At 32.8% G+C, this 14,751-nt stretch overlaps 1 long non-coding RNA gene across 8 annotated transcripts in view; it reads left to right on the forward strand.

Annotated features, from left to right (window-relative positions):
• Nucleotides 1-14,751, forward strand: part of LOC111008577 (uncharacterized) — a 31,636-nt gene continuing 16,885 nt past the window's right edge. For all 8 annotated transcript variants that reach the window (XR_015789699.1, XR_015789692.1, XR_015789693.1 and 5 more), the window contains exons 1-17: nucleotides 1-93; nucleotides 201-539; nucleotides 741-787; nucleotides 1,221-1,350; nucleotides 1,627-1,749; nucleotides 1,846-2,027; nucleotides 6,589-6,736; nucleotides 6,829-6,926; nucleotides 7,040-7,119; nucleotides 7,966-8,100; nucleotides 8,204-8,459; nucleotides 8,561-8,650; nucleotides 10,273-10,554; nucleotides 10,934-11,030; nucleotides 11,540-11,699; nucleotides 11,990-12,039; nucleotides 12,125-12,231. This is a non-coding gene — a long non-coding RNA (uncharacterized LOC111008577). The remainder of the gene's footprint in view (nucleotides 94-200; nucleotides 540-740; nucleotides 788-1,220; nucleotides 1,351-1,626; nucleotides 1,750-1,845; nucleotides 2,028-6,588; nucleotides 6,737-6,828; nucleotides 6,927-7,039; nucleotides 7,120-7,965; nucleotides 8,101-8,203; nucleotides 8,460-8,560; nucleotides 8,651-10,272; nucleotides 10,555-10,933; nucleotides 11,031-11,539; nucleotides 11,700-11,989; nucleotides 12,040-12,124; nucleotides 12,232-14,751) is intronic.

Consider the following 14,751-nt stretch of genomic DNA (forward strand, 5'->3'; position numbering starts at 1 on the left):
CGGCTATAAGATGTACGGGTTGGCGGTTTACTTAAATGTTCGTTGCTCTCCCTCTCATTGGCGAATCTTCAGTTCATGAAGTCAACTATCCAGGTTCGTAGGGTTCTCTCCACTCTCTCACTCAATCTCGCTCGTTATCAGTGTATTGCCGGTTTGAAAGTACAGAAAATCGTACTGTAACTTTCTTCTTGGTTTCGCAGGCTCTAATCGCATTCTGGGTACCACCACCGCTCTGTTTCACCCCATTATCAATCTCGCTCTTTCAATTTTGCGATCGTCATTCCAAGTTTCTTGTAAAATCACCGACTCCCATTGATCGGCATAAGTTTGTTCTTATCCATCTTTTTAAGGCTTTTGGGTACTTCGGAACCCTAAATTTTTGGGGAGTACTATGCTGGTCGTACTGAAGAAATTTTGATTTTCGTAACTGTCGCTTTCTGTTTCTTTTATTTTTTCGCTCTCGATTTGGAATTCGGAAATTAGGAGATGTCTAAATGATTTCATAGCTAGCCAGAGCCACGAAGCCGGATAAGGTTGAGGTACTTTTAGATTTGAATGCCTGTTGTTGCCAAAGTTGCGTCTCGTGGTATTGCTTTTGATTACTATTTGCGTTGATTTTAATTTCTTCCCTAATTTAAGTAATCCTTAGAAAGGAGCATGCTTAAAAATGAGTCATTCTTTTAGAAGTTCTCTGTTTATTGAATTTTCATTTCTTTTCCCTTTCTTCGTACATTATCTAGGTTTCGGCTGGTTCTAGGAATTTACTGTAGGATGGCTTAGCATGCAGGTATCTTAACAGCAACAATCTCTACTGTGAAAATTTTTTGAAGGATCAAATTGGGTTTGTTGGTTATACGAAATTTTAAAATTAACTTTGAACTATTTTCGTTTTTGTATGTTTTTTTGTCCCCCTTTGTGTACTGTTTTCGTTGATATAATTTACTTGTACTCTATGTATTTTTGGATAACAACAGCAAAGGAACTTCTAAAACGTTTTGAATAGTGGGGAAGTAATTGAGAAGTTGTGATGAACCACTTATCAAATTATTTGGAAAACCTAAATTGGGGAACTCACTAATTCCAGTTGCGATATTGTAATTTAATATGGTTCGATGAATTATTGCTCTTTTTTCTGCCTTGTACTTCTCATCCTTTCCTTTGCGATCAAGTGAGTGTAATAGGCCTAGGTTTGGTCTGAAAAAGTTTTTTTTGCCTTGTAGTTGGTTGTGTGACATCAGAGACTGTCATGCTGGAGAAGCAAGGTTCGGATGAATTTCTTTCAAAAATTAATAAGGATCCATAGCCTCACTTGATATCCTCTTTTGCATCTCCTGATTCTCCTCGCTGAAGGTAAAATTTGAAATTGTGATATATAATTTTGCATGATTGTAATGAGTTTTCTACGTATGTTATTTCTGAGAGGACAGCACCCACAAGTTATTGAAACCCTAGATTACTTTAAAGATTGGTGAGAAAAGTGAAGAAGGAATCAATAGAGAAGCTTTTGGGACAGAGTCTGCTGGGAAGGGATGGACTTACAGGGGCTGATTTTGATGTTTTTGAAGGAGAGATTTTGTTTTCAATGACATTGTAACTTTCTCAGTCCCTAGATTCTCAATTTTGCAGGTACATGCAGTTTTTGTAATATTTTCTGTGAGTTTTTCCAGAGGATTTTTCCAAGTAATTGATATCATGTGTGCCCTTGAGCTAATCTTAACTCACTGCCTGAACCTTGCGTTCTTCTCTAAGGTTTTCCCCATCTTCTTCCCCTCTGTGCTTTTGTGAAATGGAGATTGGTAATCTATATTGTTATTTATTAGTGACATTGTTTATTTATGGTGCTAGTATTTTGGCTCTGGAAATGTAACCGATGGCCTGAAGTTGTTGATTTACAAGACTTGTGGGGGCCATGGATGAGTGAGATGGCGAGATTACAAGCTTCGAGAGAGGGCTTTTACTACATACAGTATTTGATTGAGAAACATAGAGGAATAAGTATGGATTCTCCTACCCTAGCTTCACTTGAGGTATGTTGCAACAAGCAAATTCTGTTCTTCACAAAATTTGATTTTTTGTATAGTTTTTAATGTATATAAATGTTTATTTAGTTAATAATTTCCATATTTTCAATTTTTTACGATTATATTTCATAACAAACAAATTAGATATTCTTTTTGAACTTTATTATTATTCAATAACTATGAAATTACTTTCAAACCTATTTATAAACACGATAAAACAATTATTGTCACATTGATTCCATAATGGTATACCAAACATAATTTGTTATTTTAATTTAAGAACATATTTTGTTTTTTGCCTTGTAGTAACTTGGTGTCTTATTGGTTTGGTTACTAGTAATAAAAAGTTTTTTGAGTAGGTGAATATTTTGATTTTAATTAAGCCAAATATAGTGCCATATATCAGATCAGCTTGCTAAGCGGTGGGGTGATCTATGCATTGGATCTTTGATAAAATGCCTCAGGTTATAATTATTTTTGTTTTATGAGATTATTATGTATTCCTTCATGGTATAGAATATATAAATGAGATGGGCTAGGGTAGTTGCTTCAATTTTTAGGACTGTTTTTGGTTTCATTTAGATGCAAAGTACCTTAAGCGGGCATTGAAGAATTGTATAAGACAACCTAATCAATTTTAACTATTATTAAGAGTTGATATAAGAGATCATAATATTATTTTTCGCGTTGGAGACGTGACCAAAGTCCAACATTGGCTAGATAAAGGGAAGATATTAGACATATAAGTTAGAGACAACCTCTCTATATGAATGATGCCTTTTGGATGATACCAAAAGCAAAACCATTAGGTCTTATGCCCAAAGTGGAAAATATAGTATCAACGGGGATGTGGAGGAAGACCCTTGTCCCTAACAAATGGTATTAGAATCATGCCCTTAACCTTCTCATGTGGGAAGAATGCTCAGGTGCCTAACTACCCTATAGGTTTAGTATTAAAATACCAATTCTCAAAATTTTGAAGACAGAGAGGGATGTTCCCAAAAAAATTTAAACACTGAAAAGAATTTCTTTAGGTTCTCTTTGTCATTTTTCCCTAGAATCAAAGTGTCATCTGCAAATTGAATAGAAGAGATTATAACCTTAATTTCCCTGTTGGAAACACAACCAAAGTCGACTTAGATAAAGGGAAGATCTTGGATATATAAGTTAGGGACAATATCGTATCAGAGATGTGGAGGGTGGTTCCTTGTCCCTAACAAATAGTATCAGAGTCATTCCCTTAATCTTGTCATGTGGGTAGAGTGCTCGAGTGCCTAATCACCCAATAAGTTTTGCATCAATACACCATCTCTCGAATTTTTTATAGACCTATAGGGATGCTCCCAAAATAATTTTAACACTGAAAAGCAATTCTTTTGGTTCTTTTTGTCATTTTTTCCAACTATCATAGTGTCATCTTTAAATTAGATAAAAGAGATCATAACCTTATTTTCCCCTGTTGGGAACGCAACCAAAGTCCAACATTGGCTAGATAAAGGAAAGATCTTTGATATTTAAGGTAGCGACAACATCTCTATATGTATGAGGTCTTTTGGGTGATACCAAAAGCGAAACCATGAGGGCTTATGCCCAAAGTAGATAATATCGTATCAATGGAGATATGAAGGGTGGTTCCTTGTCCCTAACAACTAGTATCAAAGTCTTTCTCTTAATCTTGTCATTTGGATAGAATGCTCAATTGCCTAACCACCCAATAGGCTTTGAATCAATCCACCACCTCTCGAATTTTTTGAAGACCTAGTGGAATGCTCCCAAACGAATTTTAACACTAAAAAGCAATTCTTTTGGTTCTTTTTGTCATTTTTTTTCCAATTATCATAATGTCATCTTCAAATTGGATATAGGAGATATAACCTTAGTTTCCCCTGTTGGGAATGCGACCAAAGTCCAACATTGGCTAGGTAAAGGAAAGATCTTTGATATATAAGGTAGGGACAATATCTCTATATGAATGAGGCTTTTTGGGTGATACCAAAAGCTAAACCATGAGGGCTTATGCTCGAAGTGGACAATATCGTATCGGAGATGTGGAGGGTGGTTCCTTGTCCCTAACCAATAGTATCAGAGTCATTTCCTTAATCTTGTCACGTGGATAGAGTTGCCTAACCACCCAATAGGTTTTGCATCAGTGCACCACCTTTCGAATTTTTTGAAGACTTAGAGGAATGATCCGCTCCCAAATGAATTTTTACACTGGAAAGCAATTCTTTTGGTTCTTTTTGTCATTTTTTTTCCAAGTATCATAATGTCATCTTCAAATTGGATATAGGAGATATAACCTTATTTTCCCCTGTTGGGAATGCGACTGAAGTCCAACATTGGCTAGGTAAAGGAAAGATCTTTGATATATAAGTTAGGGACAACATCTCTATATGAATGAGGTTTTTTGGGTGATACCAAAAGCTAAACCATGAGGGCTTATGCCCGAAGTGGACAATATCGTATCGGAGATGTGGAGGGTGGTTCCTTGTCCCTAACAAGTAGTATCAGAGTCATTTCCTTAATCTTGTCACGTGGATCGTGACAGAGTTGCCTAACCACCCAATAGGTTTTGCATCAATGCACCACCTTTCGAATTTTTTGAAGACTTAGAGGGATGCTCCTAAAAGAATTTTTACACTGGAAAGCAATTCTTTAGGATCTTTTTGTCATTTTTTCCAAAAGTCAAAGTGTCATTTTCAAAATGGATGTCAGAGAACATAACCTTACTTTCTCGTGTTGGGAAGCGACCAAAGTTCAACATTGGCTAGATAAAGGGATGATCTTTGATATATAAGTTAGTGACAACATCTCTATATGAATTAGGTCTTTTGGGTGATACCAGAAGTTGAACCATGAGGGCTTATGTCCAAAGTGAACAATATCGTACAATGGAGATGTGGAGGGTGGTTCCTTGATCCTAACTAATGGTTTCAGAGTCATTCCCTTAATCTTATCATGTGGGTAGAGGTAGACTACAAGTCAATATCGTACAATAGATATTTAACTCGTTTGATGTTTTATTTCTTTTTTTCTGTTTTCTTGGGATAAGGTAGCATGGCATTTTTAATTCATGTTCTATATTATTCATCAGGTCCTCCTCATAAAAGTTTGCAACCAATTGAAATATGTTTATGAAATTATTTGTAGAAGTTTGTTTTTGCTGTTTTAATATTGAAATGAATGTGTAACTTAAGCTGAAATTTCGTGACTTTGTACTCTACAGTATTTAAAGTGCAGGGGATTCGCAGAATACATATGTGGTTGGTTGGAAAGGAGCATCTTTATGGTGTTTTTAAACATTTAATTTTAGATTGTTTTTGTAGCTTTTTTCTTTTTGTTGATTGTTTACACCATTTTAGGAGTATGCTCTTTTGCTCCATAAATCAAAAAACTCTCACTACAGGTTTCTGAAAATTTTATAGAATGTGTGCTTTTTCAATCTGTAGCACAAAGATTGTGAAAAGTTGTCAAGAAAGTGTCTACGACAGAGGTTTATCTTTTTGTACTGTTTCCTCCTATGTTCGAAACATGTCTCTTCTTTGTCTAAGATTTTTGGGTACGAATTTGTCCCTTGATGTAAAGTACACACTCCCCTTAGGTTTTTGCACAAAATCTGGAGAACTGATAAGGACGTGGGATGTTTCGTTGTTGTGCTTTTCACTATATATATATAGATTTTTTTTTTTTTTTGAGAAATTGCTTTTCACTATATTTTGTATGCTTTAAATGAATTTTTTTCGTGAATACATCCATTTGTATTTTTTAACAACTCTATATCAGTTATAGAAATATGCTTGCTCTTAAAAAATATGCTTGCTCTATGGTAATACATAATATAGTTTGAATATCTTTTGGGCACCAATCAGAATGATCCATGTCGAATTTTTTAAATTGAATGGTGATTGAAATACTGTTTATAAGACATCATTGATATTGATATTGTTTTGTAGTATAATTTTCTTCAGAAGCTACATTAATTTCATCTCTATTCTATTGATAAACTTGGTAGAAAGCTTCCATCTTTAGCTATCTCTTATTATTAGTGATTATATTAATGTCTACTGTTTATGGTAGTTTAACATTTTTTGCGGCTCTATCCCGATGCAAAGATTATTTCAATTAGATATGATGGTAGTTAAATATTGCTGGAGATAAGAACATCAAACTTTTTTTTCTTTTGAAATGGGGTAACCTTTATTTTAGAACTTGGAGGAAGTGGTCACTTGTTAGTTTAGTTATAGAAGAATGGGAAGTCAAGTAACTGGGTTGGATCTTTAGTGAAAGGAACTTTATTCTTTATATGTTCTAACTGCATGGCAGTTTGTGGAGCAAAAATAGGAATTTCATTTTCTCTATATAGTCTTTGATTAATAAACCTCACAACTCTCTCCCTCTGCTTTATACTTTCAAGACTCTAGATTACACATTTACTTAGACAGGTGCAAGTTGTTTGATTAGGTTGACCTATAAATTTCAGTTTCTAAATGTTTTTTATTGGTTTGGATTTTGATCACTTCCACTAAAGAACTCTTTCTGTTGTTTTGGTTTACATTTGATTTGTCAGGCGGTTTTTTTAGTAAATCAATTTCACAGCTCATAATGGATTCCATGGTCACATTTGATTTGAAAGAGTTAATCGACTGGTTGATTTTCAGGCCATGATAGATTTGATGGGAATGATACTTTTGATTGAGAAAGGAACAAATCTTGAGGTATTAAATCTCAAACCTTTTAATTTCACAGCTTATAATGATAGATTTGATGGGAATGATACTTTTTATTTGGTATTTTAATTACTTTACAGTCTTTTGTCTTTTTGTTTCTGAAATATATTGAGGTATTACTGGTCGCATGACTGTGGATGCATCCCAACCAATGGGAGAAGAGAGCCTTGCCGAATGGGTAATCTATTCGTGCTTCTTTTGTATGTTTTCTCTGATATGGATATAATTTGATGCTACCACCAGCCTTTTGATATTGTTGCCTGATTTCAATGTTAAAAACTTTTATTGCAGCTGCTGCTTTTGTAGTGGACTAGGAAAACCACAATTATCATAATTCATATAAAGCATGAATTTCCTCACTTGCCGAATGGGTAATCTATTCATGCTTCTTTTGTATGTCTTCACTGATCTTGATATAATATAATGATGCCGCCACCGGCCTTTTAATGATATTGTTGCCTATAAAGCATGAATTTCCTTACTTAACTTCATCACTTGAGAAAATAATCCTTATTCTAGGATGATAAGCAAGCTAAGACTCATGTGTAAAATGAGATATATTCAGATTGAAAGCTTGAATGACGCTCTAGTTCCTCTGTATCAAATTTTCCAAACAGTAATAAGATATAACAGGAAATTGCCCATAATTTTTTTTTCTTTCAAAATTCACAATTGAGGAACCCTAACCCTAAGATGATTTTTGTGTAGGATGAATAATTTTCTTTGTTTTGCAGAGTCAACCATCCAGGTTTGCACCTTCTCAATTTAATTTGTTTTACAGTAATGAAGGCTATCGGTTTCTCCATTCTCTCACTCTTCTTCCCTCAATCTCACCTTCTCTCACTCGATTAACCCGCTTTCCGAACCTTCTACTTCATCTTCGTGTTTGCCGCCTAATCTCGGTTTCTTGTGGAATGAATTTGGTCTCTTCTCAGTCTATTTTAGATTGCTATTTCTTCTTGGGTATTGTAGAATCCTCGATTTTTAATTTCTTTTGTTTGAATCCAAACCAAAGACAAAAACTTTAGTTTGAAGCATTTGATCGGGGACCACTGAACCATCAGTCAACTACCCTTTATATATCTTTAGGAATTTAACAGAAAACCTTTAATCGAAATAACTTGTCCTTGAGATCTTTGCAGCGTCAAATGCTTGAACCAGTTCGTCACCTCTGCTTGAACCAGTTCCTAAATGGAAATAATTTTCTTCTTGTGCAGAATCGAATTAGCAAGAAGAAAATTATAATTTGATCAGGTGTAAGAAAACTAAAAAGAGAACGGTGTTGGTTTCTACTGTTGGCAATGGAGAGTCGAGTTTATACATTGCAGATTTCTCATATTTGTTATCTTCAAGTATTCTTCTTCTCTTCATTTGAGGTTTTTGTTGCAAGTTGTGTTGTGAACAAGAGTATCCCACTTAATTGGTTATTACATAGGTTGAGGTACTGGATCGCAGGTAGGGAGAAAAGAGAATAATGGATTGGCACATGAAATAACTAGTAGCTGAAGCTTCTTAGAGTTCCATGATTCTTGAAGGAATTTTAGATCTGAAGAAGTTTTTTCTCAGTATGATGAGCACAAGAGTTTCACCAGAGGAGAAAACTCTTGTCGAAAACAAGGCTCTTGAGGCTTTGAAGTTCTGAGCTTGTTGATTTTAGAAGGCAACGGACCCCACCATCCCATAGAAGATACTAATGATAAGACTTTTATAGGTTTATCGGTCGAATTGCCCTGAATTTTTTAGACTTACCAGTTCGTTTTCTCTCTCTTTTTGTTTTAATAAACTAATTTTCTTCTTGGTTTCATTTCGCAGGTTCTAATCGTTGCCTCGGTCTCGGTTTGGAGGGTTGGCAATCTCTTAGCTCTTGAATTGGCGGGTTCTAATCTCTATATTCTTTGGCAGGTACGCACCTTTTGTAATCTTTTCATAATTAATATCTAGAGTATGAAACATAGTATTTAAAGAAATTAATAATTAGATTTTAAATAACATAAGTATTGTTAACTATGATTAGAAAAAGTTAGTTTGAAATAAAATATTATAGGTAGGACAGAAGAGTGAGAGATATAGTTTTTAATAAATTGTCATTGTATTTTCCCCAAAGTAACAATTTGGACCATAAACTTCAGTTTGTAACGATTTAGTCCATGTATTTTCCCTAAAATAACGATGTGTAATCCTTGAATTTTAACTTCACTAAAATAACAATTTAGTTCGTTAATAGTTTGTAACGATTTAGTCCTTGTATTTTTCCTAAAGTAACGATGTAGTCCATGAATTTTAACTTGTAACGATTTAGTCCTTGTAGTTTAAAATTTGTAACAATTTAGTCCCTATCGTTAATAAATTTTTATTAAAATTAAATGTCAAATTTTATCATATAACAATTTAATATTTATAATTCATAAACATATTTGGTTACTCTTTAGTTTTATCAATCCATACATATAAGAAACTTAACAAAAAAATTTCACAATAAGGACTAAATCGTTACCCACTTTAAATTACAATGATTAAATTGTTACATATTAAAGTTCAATGACTAAATTATTACCAATTTAACAGTACAACGACTAAATGGTTACAAACTAAAGTTAAGAGATTAAATTGTTACTTTAGTGAAGGTACATGGACTAAAAGTTTTTTTTTAAATTAAATTATATTAATTTTTTGAATTATTTGATTTAAATATATTCTTGTATATATCACAATTTCTAATATAAATTTATTATAATTTAAAATTTAAATTAGTTTCAAGTTAAAATTTTATTACTGTATATAAATATAAGATTTTTTTTTTCAATTCAAAAAATTGTTATGTAATGTAATTTATGTTACAATTTCAACTTAAACAGTAATATCACGTCTAAAATATTTTATGTATAATTTATATTATATAAAGATAATACGATGTAAAGATGCCCGGATTTTTTGGTTAAAAAAATTAATTGTAAATTGTTTAGTACATTTAAAATAGAAGTGGTAGTATTTTTATTAGAGATCTTAGTCATCAAATTTTAGTTTTTGAATAAAAAAATCAAAATTTTGTTTCTATAAATTATTCATATTTTATTTATTAACTATTATGGAAAGATTGGTGAAAAAAATATTATAATAAAAAAGTGGTAGAAAAATTGCAGAGAATATCAATTAGAGGAGAAATGGAGTTAAACAAAAACAGTTTTTACTAAACAAATTTAAAATATAAAGTAAACAATATTTTTCTACTTTGTATTATTTTATAATTCAAGAGATTTGATAATTTTATTAATAAAGAAGTTCCGCAAGTTATTTAATGGTTATTTTTTTGAATTTTTAAGTAATTTAAATTAAGGTTGATAAAAAAAAGTAATTAAAATTAAGATCAATTAAAGCAATTTATATGTATAAGTTTATTTTGAGTTAGCTTCTTCTGCACGCATGCTCCAACGGCTATAAGTACGGAGTCGCTTCTGGTTGGATTAAGAAACGACTCCTCAAACATTTCCCGCCTTCTTATTCTTCTTCTCCTCAACCAAATCCAGTTCCACCGCTTCGATCATCTCTTCCTTCTTCTTCATCCCCTCGACGGCAGCCGTTGTTTCTCCGTCCTTTGTCTATGGCTTCCGATTCAAATTGTGGTGGTGGGAGGGATTTTAGGGTTCGACAACCGAGGGAAAGGCGCCACAAAAGTTCCCATGCCTAGGTTTTCGATTCCGTTGGTTTTGTCCATCTTACACATGTCCGATCCGTGATGTGAATTTACGCGCACTGAAAGATCTCATTCGAGAGAGTTTTAGTTTCTCATGCTGCAGTGTATTGTACTGGTAATTATCTATCTACTCACTAACCGTCATTTTCTTTCCAATTCATATGCAAATCTTCGCGCCCATATTCTTGAATGTTCTTTTTCAGGTTAAGATCATATCAAATTCCATGAAAATTTTCATGACCGGTGTTGGAATTGTCTTCTTGTTATTCCTGAATGTTAAAGTCTATTTGCTCGATCTAAAATTTTCCGTTGGTATTTTGTCTATCATACACATGTCCCCCGTATTTGACAAAACATTTCCACTCTCATCCATATACTTCTCAACAATGTGTTAGGGTTTGTTTGTTATTTTTTTCTGATCTCTCTCATTATCAATCTATTACCGGTTTGAAAGTACAGAAAATCGTACTGCAACTTTGTTCTTGGTTTCTTAGGTTCTAATTGCATGAGCCTAGATTTGGAGGGTTTGTAATCTCTTGGCTTCTGATTTGGAGGTTTCTCAATCCCTAGATTCTCAAGTTTGCAGTGCAGGTATGTTCAATTTTTTAGTAATTGAAATCATGTGCAGTAGTGCTAATCTTAACCCACTGCACGAACCTTCTACTTCATGGGGTTCTATGCCAATCTCCTTCCCTTCTTGTATTATCTGGGCTTTCGAATGTTGCATCTTCCCCAAGGTTTTCCGTATTTTTTTTGTTCTGTTTGCACAAACTGGTACTGAATATACTCGATAGTGGTTTTGCATATTCCTTGAATTTTAATTGATTCGGTCGTGAATCCAGACCATAATTGTAGATGAACTTTTTTTTTTAAACTCACATTTGAGAGAAACCCTAACCCTCTAGAGTTTGTATACTTCTCTGTTGTGTTTCCCCGACTCCTTCTTCAACTCCGTCTCCTAGTTTCTTTTTCCTTTTTTGTTTCTTTGAAAAAAATTATAGTTTGATTCTTTTACGGCTTGCTTTATTGTACACTGTTTTTGTTATTTACTTCCATTGGGAAGATTGTTTCTTCTTTTAACTTCATTGTTTGTTGTGTAGGATGATTGGTTTTCCTCCAACAAGGTGCAAGTTTATTTTCCTTCCATATACTCATTGAAGTTTCTTACCAAAGAAATTGGGAACAGAGTTGGCGTATGTTTCGGCACAATATGGGTCTTTTTGTTGCTGACATTATCATTATTTGGAAGTGTCGCTAAAGGTCAGTTTTCAACTTTGCTTGAATTAGAAAAACACACAATAGCATGAACGAGTAACCGGTTGAGCACAACTAAAAACAAAAAAGCAGAAAGAAGAAAACCGATTGAACACATGTACATAAGATTAACTATTATTTGAAGTACTAATTTGTAGAAGCGTATCCAAGATTTGTATTTTTCAGAAAGGAAAAATATGGATTTTAATTTTAATATTTGTTGATGGTAGTGAGATATTTTTTGCTTCTGTATGTTTTTTTTTTAAATAATTTTCTTCTGTATGTCTATCCTTTAGGCAGTGTGGAAGGTCTCAGAAGTTCTATAAAATAATCCTTGAGATGAAAAGTAAGATTTTTCTAACCTGTAGTTAAAGTTGATTTTTCTTCAACAAGTTTGTCGAGAAATGAATTTGAGATTCTATTTGAAACAGAATTTGAGTGAGGAACTTAGAGGAGCAAGAAGGGATTCTTCTACCGGGCCCGCGGGTAAAAAAGATTCAGAATAACGGTGAACATTTAATGAGGCACGTTGCAGCAAGTAAGTTCTGTTCTTCATATAAATTTGATTGTGTGTATTGTTTTTAAAGTATATAAATGTTTATTTATCTAATAATTTCTATATTGAAACCTTTGATCTTTTAGACATGGGAATTTGCTTTCGACGAGACATTGTTTGTTGCCTTTTTAGTGCTTATAATATAAGGGTTATTTTTAGAAATTTCAAATATAACCGCTACACAGATCAACAACTACAAGCTCACTTAGGATAATTTTGTCGCTAATTTCATAGACTTTTTCCATGTTTACTTCTCTCTAGTTTGCTTGTGAGGAGGTGGTAGACATTTTTTAATTTTCATGCTCATTACTGTCATCCATGCTTTCTTATTTATTCATACATTAATCATGAGATTATCTTAGAGCTGGTTTAGAAAATATTCCTTATGTAATTATTTTTTTTAGAAAGAGCTCTTAGCTATTTGTATTTTATGAACAAATTACACTTTAAATATTAAAATTGAGACTGCATCATACAAACTCACTTGGAAAATATGCTTGCTCTACGGTGATACTTAATATAGTTTTAATATTTCTTTGGGCACCAATCAGAATGATCGTTGTCCAATTTTTAGAATTGAATGGTGATCCAAATATCTTCATTGACATTGATATTGCTTTGTAGTATAACTTTCTTATGGAGCTACCTTAATTTTTCTTGTTCTGATTTCATCTATATTCTGTTGATAAACTTGGCAGAAAACTTCCATCTTTAGCTATCTTATTATTAGTGATTGTTTTACATTTTTTGTGGCTCTATTAAAATTGCAAATATCTAGTAGCCAATTAGGCGAATATGTATCAGTATGCAACTCTTCCATGAATTCCGTTATAGTCTTCAATTCCTTATGAAGTTCGTGTCATTGGGTTGGACACGGTTTTGCCATCGGTTTATGATTTATTTCCTAATCTTGAGGGGTTTGTCATCTAAATGAGTGAACTTTCTAGAGTTCGAAGATAAGTGGGAGATAATCTTCAATTCTCTTTATGGAATCCATGCTTTTCTTAGAGAGAGTCAAATTTTCCATGTCTTGAAGATTTCTAACGTAACCCCTAGGTTGATCTCATATTGAATGGATTTTTTGTAGGGTATGAAGATTAGCGGAAGATGATCTTCAATTCATAGAAAAAATCCACCCAATTTGAGATCCACCTATAGGTTACATTAGGAATCTTTAACCCATGAAAAATTTGTCTTTAACGAGATAGTATGAATTTCCTAGAGAGCTGATCTTTTATAGGGTTTAAAGATTTGTGGGTTATAGTCTTCAATCACTAATGAAGTTCGTGTCATTGGGTTGGATCCGATTTTGCCATCAATTTATGATTTATTGGCTAATCTTCATGAGTTTGTTATCTAATTGAGTGAACTTTCTAGAGTTTTAAGGTTAGTACAGGATAATCTTCAATTCTAGAGTTTTATTGAATCCATACTTCTTGGAGCTAGCCAAAATTTTCATGTCATAAGGATTTCTATTGAACCTTTTGGTTGATCTCATATTGAATGTATTTTTTGTAGGGTATGAGGATTAGCGGAAGCTGTTCTTCAATTCATAGAAAAAATCCACCCAATTTGAGATCCACCTATAGGTTACATTAGGAATCTTTATCCCATGACATGAACTTCATTTCGGTTAAATCTTTTCGTTTGAGGTAAAAAGATAATGTTATGAGCTGTCTCTTTTGCAAGTTGTTGGGATATTGATGGTGGCTGTTGGAATTTTTGTCCATCCCTCAAAACATTTTTTCTCCAAAATATATATTTCACTCTCTTAAATTTACCATTCCAGCCTCTTTTTTCCCTTTGAAATTTTGTCCATTTCTTTTAACTCTTCTCTTGAAGAATTTTTATCTATCCTTAAAAACATTTTTTCTCCAAAATTTTTATTTCACTCTCTTAAATTTACCATTCCATCCTCTTTTTCTACCTTCGAAATTTTGTCCATTTCTTGGATTGTTGTCTTGAAGAATTTTTCCTTTTACTCAACTTTTTAAATTTTTTTTTTTATGATTTTGAAAAGTAATTTTCGAAAATAAAACTTGTTTTCTAAATTTATTGTACTTTCAAGTATTTTTCTTTCTAAGATTTGAAAGCGATTTTCAAAATGAATTTTGGAACAGTAGATGTGAGGTGAGTTTAGGAAAATTAATTAACCGGAAATTTTCCTATTTCACCTTATTGCCTAAATATTTTGAAAGTTTAAATTTTTTCTTTATTTGTCAATCTCCTAACATCTTTTCTTTTGAATTTGCTTCCTCAAACTTTTTTCCAATTCCTTTCCACTTTTTTTATGAATATATTTACAGTTTAAAAAATATTTTAAGAACTTCTATGATTTTTTTTACAAAAGTTTTGTTTTTTAATTCTCTCCCAATTTGAGATCCAACTATAGATTATATTAGGAATCTTCAACCCATGAAAAATTAGTCTTTAACCAAATAGTATGAATTTCCTAGAGAACGGATCTTTTATAGGGTTTAAAAATTTGTGGGTTATAGTCTT

Source organism: Momordica charantia (assembly GCF_013281855.1).
Source record: "Momordica charantia cultivar OHB3-1 chromosome 3 unlocalized genomic scaffold, Mcharantia_2.0 BLBB01000003.1, whole genome shotgun sequence".
Classification (NCBI taxonomy): Eukaryota; Viridiplantae; Streptophyta; class Magnoliopsida; order Cucurbitales; family Cucurbitaceae; genus Momordica; species Momordica charantia.